A 14,893-nucleotide genomic window follows, 5' to 3' on the forward strand; every position below is an offset into this window, starting at 1 on the left:
GCAGTGGACAGGTGATGCTGACTTTAAAAGGCACATGGGGATTCTGCCTTATAAGGGTGAGGAATTGTTTGGGGATGGTCTCTGGGACCTCGTATCCACAGCAACAGCTGGGAAGAAAATTTTTTACCTCAGGTTTCCTCACAGCCTAAGAAAGCACCGTATTTTCAGGTACAGTCCTTTCGGCTTCAGAAAAGCAAGCGGGTCAAAGGCGCTTCCTTTCTGCACAGAGACAAGGGAAGAAGGAAAAAGCTGCACCAGACAGCCAGTTCCCAGGATCAAAAATCTTCCCCCGCTTCCTCTGAGTCCACCGCATGACGCTGGGGCTCCACAGGTGGAGACAGATGCGGTGGGGGCGCGTCTCGGGAACTTCAGGGACCAGTGGGCTTGCCCACAGGTGGATCCCTAGGTTCTGCAAGTAGTATCACAGGGATACAAGCTGGAGTTCGAGGCGACTCCCCCTCGCCGTTACCTCACATCAGCCTTGCCTGCTGCCCTCGGAGAAAGGGAGGTAGTACTGGCTGCAATTCACAAGCTGTACTTCCAGCAGGTGAAATCAAGGTACCCCTCCTTCAACAAGGCCGGGGTTACTATTCCAAAATGTTTGTGGTACCGAAACCAGACGGTTCGGTGAGACACATTCTAAAATTGAAATCCTTGAACACTTATATACGAAGGTTCAAGTTCAAAATGGAATCGCTCAGGGCGATTATTGCAAGCCTGGAGAATTTCATGGTATCACTGGACATCAAGGATGCTTACCTGCATGTCCCTATTTACCCTCCTCACCAGGAGTACCTCAAAATTGTGGTACAGGATTGTCATTACCAATTCCAGACGTTGCCGTTGGTCTGTCCCCGGCACCGAGGGTATTTACCAAGGTAATGGCCGAAATAATTATCCCGTACTTGGACGATCTCCTTATAAAGGCGAGGTCCAGGGAGCAGTTGTTCGTCGGAGTAGCACTATCTCGGGAAGTGCTACAACAGCACGGCTGGATTCTGAATATTCCATAGTCGCAGCTGGTTCCTACGACGCGTCTACTGTTCCTGGGTATGGTTCTGGACACAGAACAAGAAAAAAGGGTTTCTCCCGGAGGAGAAGTCCAAGGAGTTGTTGTCTCTAGACAGAGACCTCCTAATACAAATACAGGTGTCGGTGCATCAATGCACGCGAGCCCTGGGAAAGATGGTAGCTTCTTACGAAGAAATTCCATTCGCCAGGTCTCATGCAAGGATCTTCCAGTGGGATCTGTTGGACAAGTGGTCCGGGTCGCATCTTCAGATGCATCGGCGGATAACCCTGTCTCCAAGGGCCAGGGTGTCGCTGTTGTGGTGGCTGCAGAGTACTCATCTTCTAGAGGGCCGCAGATTCGGCATACAGGACTGGGTCCTGGTGACCACGGATGCCAGCCTTCGAGGCTGGGGGGCAGGCAGACAGGGAAGAAACTTCCAAGGACTATGGACAAGTCAGGAGACTTCCCTACTCAAAAATATTCTGGAACTAAGGGCCATTTACAATGCCCTAAGTCAGGCTAGACCCCTGCTTCAACACCGGCCGGTGCTGATCCAGTCAGACAACATCACGGCGGTCGCTCATGTAAACCGACAGGGCGGCACAAGAAGCAGGATGGCGATGGCAGAAGCAACAAGGATTCTCCGATGGGCGGAAAATCATGTGTTAGCACTGTCAGCAGTGTTCATTCCCGCAGTGGACAACTGGGAAGCAGACTTTCTCAGCAGACACGACCTCCACCCGGGAGAGTGGGGACTTCATCCAGAAGTCTTCCAAATGTTTGTACACCGTTGGGAAAGGCCACAGGTGGACATGATGGCGTCCCGCCTCAACAAAAAGCTAAAAAGATATTGCGCCAGGTCAAGGGACCCTCGGGCGATAGCTGTGGACGCTCTGGTAACACCGTGGGTGTACCAGTCGGTGTATGTGTTCCCTTCTCTGCCTCTCATACCCAGGGTAATGAGAATAATAAGAAGGAGAGGAGTAAGAACTATACTCATTGTTCCGGATTGGCCAAGAAGAGCTTGGTACCCAGAACTCCAAGAAATGATCTCAGAGGACCCATGGCCTCTGCCGCTTAGACAGGACCTGCTGCAGCAGGGGGCCTGTCTGTTCCAAGACGTACTGCGGCTGCGTTTGACGGCATGGCGGTTAAACGCCGGATCCTGAAGGAAAAGGGCATTCCAGAGGAAGTTATCCCTACGCTAATTAAAGCTAGGAAAGAAGTGAACGCAAACCATTATCACCGCATATGGCGGAAATATGTTGCGTGCTGTGAGGCCAGGAAGGCCTCAACGGAGGAATTTCAGCTAGGTCGATTTCTGCACTTCCTACAGTCAGGGGTGACTATGGGACTAAAATTGGGTTCCATTAAGGTCCAGATTTCGGCTCTATCGAGTTTCTTCCAAAATAGAACTGACTTCACTGCCTGAAGTTCAGACTTTTGTTAAGGGAGTGCTGCATAGTCAGCCCCCGTTTGTGCCTCCAGTGGCACTGTGGGATCTCAACGTGGTGTTGTATTTCCTGAAGTCGCATTGGGTTGAGCCACTTAAATCCGTGGAGCTAAAATACCTCACGTGGAAAGTGGTCATGCTGTTGGCCTTGGCGTCGGCCAGGCGTGTATCAGAATTAGCGGCTTTATAATGCAAAAGCCCTTATCTAATTTTTTCATATGGATAGGGCGGAATTGAGGACTCGTTCCCAATTCTTTCCTAAGGTGGTATCAGTTTTTCATGTGAACCAACCTATTGTGGTGCCTGCGGCTACTTGGGACTTGGAGGATTCCAAGTTACTGGACGTAGTCAGGGCCCTGAAAAATATGTTTCCAGGACGGCTGGAGTCAGGAAAACTGACTCGCTATTTATCCTGTATGCACCCAACAAGCTGGGTGCTCCTGCTTCTAAGCAGACTATTGCTCGCTGGATCTGTAGCACGATTCAACGTGCACATTCTGCGGCTGGACTGCCGCACCCTAAATCTGTAAAATTCAAACAGGATTTACACAACTGCGCCTACTTGCAAAATAAATTGTCAGTATAAGTGAAAGAACCACGGAATAATATGTAGTATGAAAAATACTGACGTTTATTTGTATATAAATAATATAGGGTCAAAATTTGCTTTTACCCAAATGTATAAAAAAAATGATAGTGATAATCATGAAGTTGGGCAAAGAATGATGATAAAGAAAAATAAAAAATAATAATTAAAAAAAAAAAAAAAAAAATATATATATATATATATATATATATATATATATATATATATATATATATATATATATATATATATATATATATATATATATATATATATATATATATATAATATAAAAAAAAGAAAATGAAAAATATAAAGTGGAAATGAAAAAATTAGAAAAAATATGTCTAAGTCCCAAAATGTCTGGTGTGAGCAGAGTGTGGCGTCCCACCTCTTTTCCACCTTATTGTCGTTTTTTACTATCCGGTATCACAGTATAGATTGATATTTCTGGATTAGCAGGAATGTTGAATTCCACAGTTAGTCACAGTGTCGCTGTGGGGTACCCCAATCTGGACAGTGGTGGGATGAGGTGATCAGGGTGAAGGTAAAATTAAATATCCCCGGACTCCCCGCTAACCTCCTCCGTCCTGTGCAGCAGGAGACGTCCGCAAACACAGACGTCTGCCAGTGTTCAAAACCGGAGGGACGCGGTCATGCCTCTGGGGGGAAGGTATCGACGACTTCTGGACCCACAAGGGGACTGTCCGCCGTGAACCTTCCCTCCTACGGGGTGTATTACCTTTTCTCCTGCGCTCGATCCAGTCACACACTTCCACTCCTTTCTTCTGTCTTCTCTCAGCCTGACGATCGGTGCTCCGCTCTCAGGTCTGTGTCCTCTCGGCCGTGCGGCTCCGTTTCTCCTCCACAGTGTCTCTTGCGAATCAGTTTGTTCCGTCCAGATATATTTCAAAATACTGTTGTTTTCTATAGATGATATGGAGAGTGGTGATGCAATGCTCAGTTCCTTCTCCAACGCGTATCGACCCGTTTGGGTCTTCCTCAGGGAGTCCTTATTCACCATCTTAGTTGAGGGCTTTTTATACCCATACTTGATTGTATCATCCCAAAAAGGGGTGTGTCCATACTACCTCTGTATAAGCTAAATGGATACAATGTGTGTTTAGATTTGTCACATAGTTAAACAGGCTTGTATAAGAACGATGATTGCTATTTGTGGCTGTGTGCAAAACCAAAGAAAAACAACTAATAATGTATATAACAAAATAAAATAAAATAGAATAAAATAAACATCTTGTATAATCTTCTTATGTTGATTCTGCAAATAATAAGTTTTAATACTAGAAATAAAAAAACTATTTTTCTTCGTTTGTTTTAGAAATGATTGATTTAGCCGTATGTATACAATCTAACACAATTCATTTTGTATTTTTATGTTGATATATATTATCAATTTATCTACGGGAATAAAATAAATGAAATACATTGTTTTTATTGACTTCCTTTGATAGTTATTGGTATAATAGAAGATACAGCTTATTGTGAGAAAAGCTATTTCCCAGTAGTTATACCCAATTGTTGTGTGTTATTTAGTGGTTATGCGTAATTGCTGGTTTTTTGAAATACGTGGATGAGCTGAGGTTATGCAGAAGACCTTCACATGATATAACAGGATGTATCTTCTTACATGTTGTTTGTGCACTGGAACATATTTATGATGGTATGAAATGTAATACTGATGTTTTGTGATGTCATGCTAGCCATTAAATAAACTAGACGGAATATAGGCTCTGAATATTCATCAGTTCATCACTATTGACCTCACTTCATTGTCTAAGTTCAAACCCTGTGGTCTCAGTGTTTTTAGCGTGTACATCCATCTTAATTCCTCTTTGTTTATTTTTTTCAAAAAGTCTCCTCCTCTCCAATTTGGTGGTACTAACTTAATTCCCAGTATCTTCAAACCTGTCGAGTTGCTGTCGTGTGTTTCTTTGAAATGCTGTGACAAATTGTGTGTTTCTAAACCGTGTTTGATGTTTCTGACATGTTCAGCTATTCTCGTTTTAAGGGGTCTTGTTGTTCTCCCTACATACTGTAGTTTGCACGGGCATTCAGCTAGGTAGATCACCCCTTTGCTGTGGCATGAGATGTGTTCTTGTATATCAAAAACTTCTCCTGTTTTGTTGGAAATAAAGTTGGTGACCCTTTTGGTGCTCACTTTGTGTGTTCAACAGTAGTTGCAGGTGCCACAATGAAAAAAAACCTTTATTGAGTTTCTGTCCTAACATGGTAGTCTGTATTTTTTCTACTTTTCTAAGGTGACTATGTGACAATCTTGATTTTAGGTCTGGTGCTCTTTTGTAGATAACTTTTGGCCTTGATGGGAGTTTGTCTGCTAAGATGTCGTCTTCTAGTAGAATATGCCAGTGTTTGTATAGGATTTTTTCTAACTGCCGGTTGTTTGTGCTGTATTGTGTAATGAAGGCTGTTTTGAAAGCTTCATTTGTTGTGTCTTTATTCTTGTATGTTAGGAGGGTGTTTCTGTCTATTTCTTTTGCTTTTTCTAAGTCTTTCTCCAGAGTATCTTCCTTGTAGCCTTTATCTATAAATTGGCATTTCATTTCTTCTGCTTGTGTTTCGAAATCCTCTATTTTTGTACAGTTTTTTCTAATCCGTTTAAACTGGCCTAGTGGGATGCTCTTTAGCCAGTTCGGGTGATGTGCACTACTGTTTAGAATGTAGCTATTCACGTCTACACTCTTCTGAAAGGTTTTTGTATGGATAGTAGAATTTTCTATGAAAATCGTTATATCTAAAAAATTCACTGTCGATTTGCTGTGTTCTGTAGTGAAAACCAAATTCTTATTGTTTGCATTGATGTATTTGAGAAATTCTAAAAGTCTTTCTTCTGTGCCCTGCCAGATGAAGATCACGTCGTCTATGTATCTTCGCCATAGGACCAGGTTTGCCCCAAAGCCATGCCCGCACCATATGTTGGTATCCTCCCAGTGACTCATGAATAGATTGGCATAACTCGGAGCAAACCTGGTCCCCATGGCTGTTCCTTTGGTCTGTCTGTAGTATGTGTCGTTGAACCAAAAATAGTTGTGTTCTAAGATGAATCTTATGCATTCTATGATAAATTCTGTTTGTCTTGGGTCTAGATTCTGATCTAAAGAAAGAAAATGTTTTACAGCTGATATTCCCTGTTCTTGGTTAATTACTGTGTACAGTGAGGTGACGTCACTTGTACATATCCAGTAGTCGTCTGCCCAAGTGACGTCTCTCAGTGTTCTGATGATGTCAGTGGTGTCCTTTATGTATGATTTTTGTGTTTTTACGTATGTCTGAAGGTATGAGTCTATATACTGTGATAGATTCGATGTGAGAGAGCCTATTCCTGATATGATCGGTCGACCTGGTGGGTTATGTCTGTCTTTATGTACTTTTGGCAAATAATAAAATACTGGAAGTATGGGATTGTCATTATTTATGAATTCGTGTTCTTTTTTGTTCAGAATTCCTACATCTAAACCTTCTTTTGTTAGTATGTCCAAGCTTCTTTTGTAGTTTTTGGTGGGGTCTTGTGTGAGGGTTTCATATGTTTCTTTATCACTTAAAATTCTGAGTGATTCATTTATGTATGCTTTCTTGTCTAGCAATACGACCCCCCCCCCCCCTTTGTCTGCAGGTTTTATCACTAGTTCTTTGTTGTCACTGAGATCCTTTTAATGCGTTTTTTTCAGTTTTTGTCAGATTTAGTGTCTTAGGTTTTGTTTCTATTTTGTCTATGTCCCTTGTTACCAAATGTTCGAATGTGTTGATTAGTGAACCTCTCATGTATTATGGGTAGAATGTGGATTTGGGTTTTAGATCTGAGTGCTTGTATGTTCTTTCTGCATCTTTTTGTTCAGTGAATGCAATTGGTCCTTTGTTGTAATATTTAGCGAGTGTTAGTTTTCTTGTGAACTTGTGTAAGTCTAAGTATGTTTCAAATTTATTTAACTGTTTTGTCGGTGCAAATTTCAAACCTTTGTTTAATAGGGAGACGTGTTCCTTTTTTAGTGTGACTGTGCTCAGGTTAAATATCCCTTTGTTTTCTATCTCTGGTTGTTGTTCCTTTTGTGTCTTCCTGTTTCTTCCACCTCTACATCCTCGTCTAGTTCTATTAATTTTCTTTTGTTTGGTGTTGCTGTTTTCTGGTCGCAGGACCGGAGGCCTGCACTCTTTCCTAAAAAATGGTCTGCACATGTTTCTTGTGTTATCGGTTCGCTAGCTACTGTGTCTTTCTCAGTGGTGGTGATGTCCTCTAGGTGAGCTGAAACTTGGAAACCTTTTTCTAGGGACAGTCTAGCTAGTTTTTCATAGTCGATTTCTTCTTCAATACTGTATGTGGAAAAATCTGTATCTAAAGTGCTGTCCAGGATAGAGTGATATTGTGTGTCTTCTCTGCTTTTGTTGCCTGCTGTATTGTATGTTAATCTAGGATTTTTTGAGTGCAATCTTGTCATGTATTGTTGATAGGTGAGATTTAGTCTTTTGTACACAGGTGTGGTGTGTAACTGTTTTTTTGTTTTGTTGGGGTCTGTCTTTCTTGGAGTTTTCAGTAAAGTTGATGTGTGTTTTTGTTTAGCTGTGAATTTTTTGTCTGGCTTCTTTTTGCCTATCTTGTCCCTTAGGATTTTTGATTCCTTGGTTGCTATTATGTCCTCCTCTGTTCGTCTCAATCTGTTTTTCGATACTGTTTCTAATTCTTGAAATTCTTTGTCCTCCTTATGTTCTTCTAGAGCTACTTGTAGTGACTCTATTTCTTTCTCTAATTCTTTGAGTTCATTATCGTGTGTATTGATAATTAACTGAATCAGTTGCATGGAGCAGTCTTGTAGTATGTTTTCCCATTTCTTTGTAAACTGTGGATTATCTTTATTATGTGTAGGGATTTTCTTGATTCTAAGACCCTTAGGTATCAATTTGTGTGATAAGTACCAATTAAGTGTTTTATTGTCCCACCATATTTTGGATTCTTTAGTTGCTAGTCTTTCCAATTTCAAAAATAGATCACAGAATTTGTTTACACTATCGTGCGTGGCAGTAGTGTGTTCTATATTGTTGAAGATTTTGTCCGCCCTACTGGCTCTATCTTTTCTTAAGTCTAGTATACCCATATAAGGAGCTGCTGATGACCGGGTTTGTAGAATCTGTTTCTTTGTAAATGTGACCAACGCTCTACTTATATAAGTAATACTGGGGTGGCAGCAGTACGTGTGAGAGGTTAAACCCAGAAACCTCCAGTATTTAAAGTTCAAACAGGATTTACACAACTGCGCCTACTTGCAAAATAAATTGTCAGTATAAGTGAAAGAACCACGGAATAATATGTAGTATGAAAAATACTGACGTTTATTTGTATATAAATAATATAGGGTCAAAATTTGCTTTTACCCAAATGTATGAAAAAAATGATAGTGATAATCATGAAGTTGGGCAAAGAATGATGATAAAGAAAAATAAAAAATAATAATAAAAAAAAAAAAAAAAATATATATATATATAATATAAAAAAAAGAAAATGAAAAATATAAAGTGGAAATGAAAAAATTAGAAAAAATATGTCTAAGTCCCAAAATGTCTGGTGTGAGCAGAGTGTGGCGTCCCACCTCTTTTCCACCTTATTGTCGTTTTTTACTATCCGGTATCACAGTATAGATTGATATTTCTGGATTAGCAGGAATGTTGAATTCCACAGTTAGTCACAGTGTCGCTGTGGGGTACCCCAATCTGGACAGTGGTGGGATGAGGTGATCAGGGTGAAGGTAAAATTAAATATCCCCGGACTCCCCGCTAACCTCCTCCGTCCTGTGCAGCAGGAGACGTCCGCAAACACAGACGTCTGCCAGTGTTCAAAACCGGAGGGACGCGGTCATGCCTCTGGGGGGAAGGTATCGACGACTTCTGGACCCACAAGGGGACTGTCCGCCGTGAACCTTCCCTCCTACGGGGTGTATTACCTTTTCTCCTGCGCTCGATCCCGTCACACACTTCCACTCCTTTCTTCTGTCTTCTCTCAGCCTGACGATCGGTGCTCCGCTCTCAGGTCTGTGTCCTCTCGGCCGTGCGGCTCCGTTTCTCCTCCACAGTGTCTCTTGCGAATCAGTTTGTTCCGTCCAGATATATTTCAAAATACTGTTGTTTTCTATAGATGATATGGAGAGTGGTGATGCAATGCTCAGTTCCTTCTCCAACGCGTATCGACCCGTTTGGGTCTTCCTCAGGGAGTCCTTATTCACCATCTTAGTTGAGGGCTTTTTATACCCATACTTGATTGTATCATCCCAAAAAGGGGTGTGTCCATACTACCTCTGTATAAGCTAAATGGATACAATGTGTGTTTAGATTTGTCACATAGTTAAACAGGCTTGTATAAGAACGATGATTGCTATTTGTGGCTGTGTGCAAAACCAAAGAAAAACAACTAATGTATATAACAAAATAAAATAGAATAAAATAAACATCTTGTATAATCTTCTTATGTTGATTCTGCAAATAATAAGTTTTAATACTAGAAATAAAAAAACTATTTTTCTTCGTTTGTTTTAGAAATGATTGATTTAGCCGTATGTATACAATCTAACACAATTCATTTTGTATTTTTATGTTGATATATATTTTCTCTATCGTCCTAGTGGATGCTGGGGTTCCTGAAAGGACCATGGGGAATAGCGGCTCCGCAGGAGACAGGGCACAAAAAGTAAAGCTTTTCCAGATCAGGTGGTGTGCACTGGCTCCTCCCCCTATGACCCTCCTCCAGACTCCAGTTAGATTTTTGTGCCCGGCCGAGAAGGGTGCAATCTAGGTGGCTCTCCTAAAGAGCTGCTTAGAAAAAGTTTAGCTAGGTTTTTTTATTTTACAGTGATTCCTGCTGGCAACAGGATCACTGCAGCAAGGGACTGAGGGGAGAAGGAGTCAACTCACCTGCGTGCAGGATGGATTGGCTTCTTGGCTACTGGACATCAAGCTCCAGAGGGACGATCACAGGTACAGCCTGGATGGTCACCGGAGCCGCGCCGCCGGCCCCCTTGCAGATGCTGAAGTCAGAAGAGGTCCAGAATCGGCGGCTGAAGACTCCTGCAGTCTTCTAAAGGTAGCGCACAGCACTGCAGCTGTGCGCCATTTTCCTCTCAGCACACTTCACACGCGGTCACTGAGGGTGCAGGGCGCTGGGGGGGGGGCGCCCTGGGAGGCAAATGTAACCTATATAAAGGCTAAAAATACCTCACATATAGCCCCTAGAGGCTATATGGAGATATTTAACCCCTGCCTGATTTCTCTAAATAGCGGGAGACGAGCCCGCCAGAAAAGGGGCGGGGCCTATCTCCTCAGCACACGGCGCCATTTCCTCTCACAGCTCCGCTGGTCAGGACGGCTCCCAAGTCTCTCCCCTGCACTGCACTACAGAAACAGGGTAAAACAGAGAGGGGGGGGCAAATTTATGGCGATATTTTGATATAACAAAGCAGCTATAAGGGAGCACTTATTATAAGGCTATCCCTGATATATATATAGCGCTTTTGGTGTGTGCTGGCAAACTCTCCCTCTGTCTCCCCAAAGGGCTAGTGGGTCCTGTCTTCGTTAGGAGCATTCCCTGTGTGTCTGCTGTGTGTCGGTACGTGTGTGTCGACATGTATGAGGACGATATTGGTGTGGAGGCGGAGCAATTGCCAAATATGAGGATGTCACCCCCTAGGGAGTCGACACCAGAATGGATGCCTTTATTTATGGAATTACGGGATAGTGTCAACACGCTAAAGCAGTCGTTTGACGACATGAGGCGGCCGGACAAGCAATTAGTGCCTGTCCAGGCGACTCAAACACCGTCAGGGGCTGTGAAACGCCCTTTGCCTCAGTCGGTCGACACAGACCCAGACACAGGCACTGACTCCAGTGGTGACGGTGACGAATCAACCGTATTTTCCAGTAGGGCCACACGTTATATGATTTTGGCAATGAAGGAGGCGTTACATTTAGCTGATACTACAGGTACCACTAAACAGGGTATTATGTGGGGTGTGAAAAAACTACCTATAGTTTTTCCTGAATCAGAAGAATTAAATGACGTGTGTAATGAAGCGTGGGTTGCCCCTGATAAAAAGCTGATAATTTCAAAGAAATTATTGGCATTATACCCTTTCCCGCCAGAGGTTAGGGAGCGCTGGGAAACACCTCCTAGGGTGGACAAGGCGCTAACACGCTTATCTAAACAAGTGGCGTTACCCTCTCCTGAGACGGCCGCACTTAAAGATCCATCAGATAGGAGGATGGAAAATATCCAAAAAAGTATATACACACATGCAGGTGTTATACTACGACCAGCTGTAGCGACTGCCTGGATGTGCAGTGCTGGGGTAGTTTGGTCAGAGTCCCTGATTGAAAATATTGATACCCTGGACAGGGACAATATTTTACTGTCGTTAGAACAAATAAAGGATGCATTTCTTTATATGCGTGATGCACAGAGGGATATCTGCACACTGGCATCACGGGTAAGTGCTATGTCCATTTCGGCCAGAAGAGCTTTATGGACGCGACAGTGGACAGGCGATGCGGATTCAAAACGGCATATGGAAGTTTTGCCGTATAAAGGGGAGGAGTTATTTGGAGTCGGTCTATCAGATTTGGTGGCCACGGCTACAGCCGGGAAATCCACCTTTCTACCTCAAGTCACTCCCCAACAGAAAAAGGCACCGACTTTTCAACCGCAGCCCTTTCGTTCCTTTAAAAATAAGAGAGCAAAGGGCTATTCATATCTGCCACGAGGCAGAGGTCGAGGGAAGAGACAGCAACACGCAGCTCCTTCCCAGGAACAGAAGCCCTCCCCGGCTTCTACAAAAGCCTCAGCATGACGCTGGGGCTTCTCAAGCGGACTCGGGGACGGTGGGCGGTCGTCTCAAAAATTACAGCGCGCAGTGGGCTCACTCGCAGGTAGATCCCTGGATCCTGCAGATAATATCTCAAGGGTACAGGTTGGAATTAGAGACAGATCCACCTCGCCGTTTCCTGAAGTCTGCTTTACCAACGTCCCCCTCCGAAAGGGAGACGGTTTTGGAAGCCATTCACAAGCTGTACTCTCAGCAGGTGATAGTCAAGGTACCTCTTCTACAACAAGGGAAGGGGTATTATTCCACTCTTTTTGTGGTACCGAAGCCGGATGGCTCGGTAAGGCCTATTCTAAATCTGAAGTCCTTGAACCTGTACATAAAGAAGTTCAAGTTCAAGATGGAGTCACTCAGAGCAGTGATAGCGAACCTGGAAGAGGGGGACTTTATGGTATCCTTGGACATCAAGGATGCGTATCTCCACGTTCCAATTTACCCCTCACACCAGGGGTACCTCAGGTTCGTTGTACAAAACTGTCACTATCAGTTTCAGACGCTGCCGTTCGGATTGTCCACGGCACCTCGGATCTTTACAAAGGTAATGGCCGAGATGATGATTCTTCTTCGAAGAAAAGGCATATTAATTATCCCATACTTGGACGATCTCCTAATAAGGGCAAGGTCCAGAGAACAGCTAGAGATGGGATTAGCACTGTCTCAAGAAGTGCTAAAACAGCACGGGTGGATTCTGAATATTCCAAAATCCCAGTTAATGCCGACAACTCGTCTGCTGTTCCTAGGGATGATTCTGGACACGGTTCAGAAAAAGGTTTTTCTCCCGGAGGAAAAAGCCAAGGAGTTATCCGAGCTTGTCGGGAACCTCCTAAAACCAGGAAAGGTGTCTGTACATCAATGCACAAGAGTCCTGGGAAAAATGGTGGCTTCTTACGAAGCAATTCCATTCGGCAGATTCCACGCAAGAATTTTCCAAAGGGATCTGTTGGACAAATGGTCAGGGTCGCATCTTCAGATGCACCTACGGATAACCCTGTCTCCAAGGACAAGGGTGTCTCTTCTGTGGTGGTTGCAGAGTCCTCATCTATTGGAGGGCCGCAGATTCGGCATACAGGATTGGATCCTGGTGACCACGGACGCCAGCCTGAGAGGCTGGGGAGCAGTCACACAAGGAAGAAACTTCCAGGGAGTATGGACGAGTCTGGAAACGTCTCTTCACATAAACATTCTGGAACTAAGAGCAATATACAATGCTCTAAGCCAGGCAGAACCTCTGCTTCAGGGAAAACCGGTGTTGATCCAGTCGGACAACATCACGGCAGTCGCCCATGTGAACAGACAGGGCGGCACAAGAAGCAGGAGTGCAATGGCAGAAGCTGCAAGGATTCTTCGCTGGGCAGAGAATCATGTGATAGCACTGTCAGCAGTGTTCATCCCGGGAGTGGACAACTGGGAAGCAGACTTCCTCAGCAGACACGATCTTCACCCGGGAGAGTGGGGACTTCATCCAGAAGTCTTCCACATGCTGGTAACCCGTTGGGAAAGACCAATGGTGGACATGATGGCGTCTCGCCTCAACAAAAAACTGGACAGGTATTGCGCCAGGTCAAGAGATCCGCAGGCAATAGCTGTGGACGCGCTGGTAACGCCTTGGGTGTACCAGTCGGTGTATGTGTTTCCTCCTCTGCCTCTCATACCAAAAGTATTGAGAATTATACGGCAAAGAGGCGTCAGAACGATACTAGTGGTTCCGGATTGGCCAAGAAGGACTTGGTACCCGGAACTTCAAGAGATGATCACGGAAGATCCGTGGCCTCTACCTCTAAGGAGGGACTTGCTTCAGCAGGGTCCCTGTCTGTTTCAAGACTTACCGCGGCTGCGTTTGACGGCATGGCGGTTGAACGCCGGATCCTAAAGGAAAAAGGCATGCCGGAAGAAGTCATTCCTACTTTGATTAAAGCAAGGAAGGAAGTAACCGTGCAACATTATCACCGAATTTGGCGAAAATATGTTGCGTGGTGCGAAGATCGGAGTGCTCCGACGGAGGAATTTCAACTGGGTCGATTCCTACATTTCCTGCAATCAGGATTGTCTATGGGTCTCAAATTGGGATCTATTAAGGTTCAAATTTCGGCCCTGTCGATTTTCTTTCAAAAAGAATTGGCTTCAGTCCCTGAAGTCCAGACCTTTGTTAAGGGAGTGCTGCATATACAGCCTCCTGTGGTACCGTGGGATCTCAATGTGGTTTTGGACTTTCTAAAATCTCATTGGTTTGAACCACTAAAAAAGGTGGATTTGAAATATCTCACTTGGAAAGTGACCATGCTTCTAGCCCTGGCTTCTGCCAGGAGAGTATCAGAATTGGCAGCTTTATCTTACAAAAGCCCATATCTGATTTTCCATTCGGACAGGGCAGAACTGCGGACTCGTCCGCATTTTCTCCCTAAGGTGGTGTCAGCATTTCATCTGAACCAGCCTATTGTAGTGCCTGCGGCTACAAGTGACTTGGAGGACTCCAAGTTACTGGACGTTGTCAGAGCATTAAAAATATATATTGCAAGGACAGCTGGAGTCAGAAAATCTGACTCGTTGTTTATATTGTATGCACCCAACAAGATGGGTGCTCCTGCGTCTAAGCAGACGATTGCTCGTTGGATCTGTAGCACAATCCAACTTGCACATTCTGTGGCAGGCCTGCCACAGCCTAAATCTGTAAAGGCCCACTCCACAAGGAAGGTGGGCTCATCTTGGGCGGCTGCCCGAGGGGTCTCGGCATTACAACTTTGCCGAGCAGCTACGTGGTCAGGGGAGAACACGTTTGTAAAATTTTACAAATTTGATACTCTGGCTAAGGAGGACCTGGAGTTCTCTCATTCGGTGCTGCAGAGTCATCCGCACTCTCCCGCCCGTTTGGGAGCTTTGGTATAATCCCCATGGTCCTTTCAGGAACCCCAGCATCCACTAGGACGATAGAGAAAATAAGATTTTACTTA

At 44.1% G+C, this 14,893-nt stretch overlaps 1 protein-coding gene across 2 annotated transcripts in view; it reads left to right on the plus strand.

Annotated features, from left to right (window-relative positions):
- POLR3F (RNA polymerase III subunit F) overlaps positions 1-14,893 on the plus strand; it is a 77,125-nt gene that overhangs the window by 27,651 nt on the left and 34,581 nt on the right. The gene's annotated exons all lie outside the window — the stretch shown is intronic.

The sequence above is a fragment of the Pseudophryne corroboree genome, chromosome 4, assembly GCF_028390025.1.
Source record: "Pseudophryne corroboree isolate aPseCor3 chromosome 4, aPseCor3.hap2, whole genome shotgun sequence".
In the NCBI taxonomy this organism is placed as follows: Eukaryota; Metazoa; Chordata; class Amphibia; order Anura; family Myobatrachidae; genus Pseudophryne; species Pseudophryne corroboree.